The following is a 4,631-nucleotide window of genomic DNA, read 5'->3' on the forward strand; positions in this document are numbered from 1 at the left end:
GGGTTGGCGTGAGCCCCAGTGTGGGCACAGATGGTGTGTCTGAATGAATGGATACACAGAGGTCTCTGTATAGGTAAGAACGTTTGCCACGTGCGGTGCTGGGAAGCGCATGCATGATTCCAGGTAAAACCCACAAGACTGGCTGTAAGATGTTGTAATGTAGTGATCCCTTCTCGTGTGTCAGAGCCGGAACGTTTTGTACCATTGGGATGGTGTCAGCTGGAGTTCAAAGATGAGACAGGCTGTAGGTAGGAAACAATTTCTAAATCAATTTGTGCAGTGTATTTCTGCAAATATTATTAAGATACCTGCAGCAGACAAGGCCATCATATCTAAGTGAGTCTTTTTTTATCTGATTTTTCTAGTTAATGACTATTTTACAGAGTGGTAGACAAATCATCAGTTTGCCCTAGCTGGGTATGAGCCCCATGTCCCTGTTTTGCCTAAAGCAAAAATGGCTTCATTGCAATTTCAGGTAGGCAGATTCATCCCTGGAAGTATGTGGTGTCTTACACCAAACTACATACTGGCCACAGGGTTCAACATGTTGTCTATGAGATCCACTTCAGCAGTGCTGTCTGTTGAGAGCACACGTGCAGAAATCACACAAAGGAACGTGTGGGTCACTTCCCCCGTGTCAAGAAAGAAACGCAGGTCAGGTTAGGTGAGCTGCATATGAAGAGGAAACTAAGGGTATATAGGGCAAAAGGATAACAGATTCTTAAACTGACTTCACCTTTCATATTCTGCAGTTGTTTAAGGAGAAGTCAACAGGAGCTTTGACACTGATAGGAGTGAAACATTATTTTAGAACATTTGTTTGAGAAAAAATGACCTTTTGAAGACATTGTCAGAAGAAATTAATTCATTTAACATCTGCAGAATTCCCTAATATTTTGCTTCATGAGTAGTCCTTTCTCCTGTACTATTCCCACTCAGGAACAATATATTTTTGATAGGCAAGTAGTCATTCTTTCCACTTTTTCGTTCTCGGCTGGCCTCCTTAAGATCTCCCATTCTAGGTTTGCATCAGATTGCTATCATGGTAATTCTGTTTCAAGTGAAATCAACCAACTTCCTCTCTTTTCTTTCATTCAGGTCCTTAGGGCATTCTAGAAAGCCCAGGTGTCCTGATGGCCAGCCCCTTGCTCTACCTCCCAAAAGGCCTTTCTTCATTTCTTTATTGTTATCTCTGTCCAAGGATTTGTGCCCACACTCCTCTGTGTACCAGCGAATAATTCTTGGTTCTTCCCAATAGTTTCATCCCCTCTGCTCCTGTGATTTACAAAGTTAGAAGGCTGCAGGTGGAGGTGAGATCCTCCCCAACTTTCCCTTTGGCAGATTTTTCTGCCTTTGAGGACACCACTGGTCTTTGATGTGGGGATGGGTGCTCAGAGTAAGGCTGAGAGGGATGTTCTCCAAACTTGACCTGGACGGGGACATACAATTGCCTTGGAGAGGTTTCTTTTTTACAAGACTTTAGGCCCAGTTTTTATCCAGGTTTCTTGCAGCTGGATGGTTCATGAACACTTATAAATTGCTGTTTATATATAAAACCCTACTTTTTCTGAAGCTCAAGTGACATTTACTCTTTAACTCCCCTCCTGAACTCCTGAGTCGGGAGAAAAAAAAACAACAACCACCCACATACCCATGCCAGCTTCGGCACCTTTGCCCTTATGATTGACGCCTTCCCTCCACTGCTGGGTTCAGACCGCTGCAAGTGGGAATTCTTTCTCCTGAATCAATTAACTCTGTATTGTTATTGCCTTTGATCTACTGCCATAGGAACGGAAACAAGCACTGAAAAACCTCCATTTGTGTGCATTTCTTACGCAAATAGCTATGGAGAGAATACTAAAGGGATCATTTAGAAGAGGGTGGGCAGAAATAGTCCCCTGGCCAAAGCTGCCCTTGAGACTCAAGCTCTCCACGGCAACTGCATGGGAAGGGTGACAGACCTCTAGTGGCTCTGTTTATATAGCTCCTCTCGCTTCCTAATTGCTCACCAGCACAGTATTTTGGAAAGCCGTACAGAGATTTCCCATAAGGATTACAACACGGTGTCATTTCATCTTCTCTGTGTTTCCCATCCCGTTGTCTGTTTGTTTTATTTTCCTCACCATAACATCTGTCCCACATCGCTGAGAGATTTCACAATTGGAAACCTGCAATAAATTATGACACAGAGTTAAAGGACTTCAGTGTTTGCTCTCTGCTATTTTTTTCAAGGGACATTGGGTTAGCCACCTCTTTAAAATAAGCCTTCTTTTTTTTTTCTATTTATATACTGCTGTTTGTAAAAGCTGTCTTTAGAAACTGAAAAAAAAAAATAGTATTTCTGTCCTTCCTGCTTGTACTCTTTTCTACTTATCTTCCTTTGAATTCCTAGAGAAACACAAACTTCTGGAAGTGTTTGCAGAAAATAATCTTTAGCAAGCTCTGTCCCTAATGGCCTGTGGGGACTCCAGATAAAAAACAATTGCTCTCATTTCTATTCCCCAGTGTCTGACGGAGACTGTGGCAGCTTTAGCAATGTGAGTGCCAGCCTGCGTCACCAGTGCCAGGGCTGCAGGCTAAACTGGCCTCTGGTTCCCACCGAAATGGAAGAGAGCAGTCTTGAATTACACAGAGCAGGACAGCCGGCTCTGCTTGGCTCTATAGGAGGCTGTGATTAGTGTGCGAGCCTAGGAACAGGCAAGAATGACAGAGCTTCAGCATAACAGACTGGTTTATACTGATCCATGCTTTCAAGGCTAGTGTCACATGTCCTCACTACATGAGGACCAGAGACATTTAAATGTGAGATCGAACATGCAGGACTATATTCTCATAATCTAAGGATGTCTCTTAGTCTTTGGTGACTTTCCCTGCCAATCCAACCTTTTCCCTCTAAACCAGAAAGCAGCGTATACAGCTCCTGCAGGAGTGTTCTTGGCTCTCACTCACACATGACAGCATTGCAATCCACAAATGTGGAGTACTTGCAGTGCTCCACAATGTCAGCCTTGCTTCCTCCAGCAGCCAGGAGAGAATCAGAGATTTATATGGCTAGAAGCGATCTCAGAAGATCACTTAGTCCAGACTCGTGTCCCAAGGCAGGATCATTATACTTATGTCACTCTTGGCAAATGCTTGTCTAACATCTTGCTAAACGCAGGATGGCGATTCCACAACCTCCTCAGATACTTATGTGTGTCATTAACCTTACTGCTTGCCTCCTTCTGACATCCAACCTCAGTCTCCTTTTCTGTAATTTAAGCTCATTACTTGTCCTATCCCTCATGGATACAGAGAACAATTTATTCCCCTTTTCTTCCCAGCCACCTTTCACATATTTGACAGCAGTAAGCCTATCTCCCTCAGTCTTCTCTAGACTAAAGAAAGTCAGTTTGTTCATTCTTCCCTCCTAGCTCTAGTTTTCAAGACCTCTGATTATTCCTCAGGTGTCCTCTGGACCTCGTCTTGAGCACAGCACCCATGACTGGACATCATACTCCAACTGCAGCTTCACAGAGACATGAGCAGAAGGATTATTTGTAGGGTACATGCCTATGCACACATACTAGTAGGGCATTTGCCCTTTTAGCATTAGCAATGCTAAATCATATTTGGATTGTGACTGGAATATCTCTCAGATCTTTTTATGCAGAGTTGTTACTTAGGAAAAAAATTCACCACTCTAAATAAATAGACTTAATTGTTCCTGGTGATGCCCATGTATAGAAAGTGAGAACTGCCCTTACTGAAATAAATCCTATTTTTAACATCATTTGTCTAAATACTTTTTAATTGTAGCTTTATATTTTGGCATACCTGTAGGCCCCTTCCAGCTTTGTGGTAGCCCAGAACTTGATATTCTCTATTCCATTGTCCAAGCAATTCATAATCCCCTTAAATCAGACTGACCCAGTATAGACTCACAAGCAACTCTTCTTGATCCACCTTTCCCTTTTTAAAGTATAATTAATAACTATTCTCTCTGTGTGGTATTCCAATCATCATTCCAGTCCAGCTCCATCTACCACGGGTTCCCTTAATTTGCACCATGACAAAAGCCTCACCACCCTCACCATATAGGACTACTACTGCTTCTCCCTTATCAACAAAGCTTTTTTACCCTGTCATGAAAGGAAATTTGACCCATTTTACACACTTTGTTTTTCACAAATCTAAGCTGGCCATTATTCGTCTCTTTGTTTTGTTTTAGGTGCTTACAAAAGTTTGATTGTTTGTTCCAGTATTTTTCCGGGAATTGAAGTTAAACTGAACAATCTGTAATCCTTGGCTCCTCCTTTTTTCCCTTTTAAAGACAGGAACTACGTCTGCGCTTTTCCAGGCTTCCAAGTACGATCTCTGGGCTCCATAACATCCCAGAAGCTAAATGAGGTTACGCCCAGAGCTTTTGCAGTTAAATAGCTGCCTGGAGCAGTTGCCCTAGGATGAAATTCACCTGGCCCAACTGACTTGAACACTCTCTGAAGGATCTTCTGATCTAGTCTTTGTTCTAGTTTTGTGATCTCATCTTCCTCTGTCATTGACATCGATTGCAATGTTTGTCTGAAGCGATAAAAAAAAGCAAAAAAGGTAGGAAACACCCTGGTACTCCCATCGTGAACTGTCCATAGCCT

Source organism: Pterocles gutturalis, unplaced genomic scaffold, assembly GCF_000699245.1.
Source record: "Pterocles gutturalis isolate BGI_N339 unplaced genomic scaffold, ASM69924v1 scaffold18969, whole genome shotgun sequence".
NCBI classification, from domain to species: domain Eukaryota; kingdom Metazoa; phylum Chordata; class Aves; order Pterocliformes; family Pteroclidae; genus Pterocles; species Pterocles gutturalis.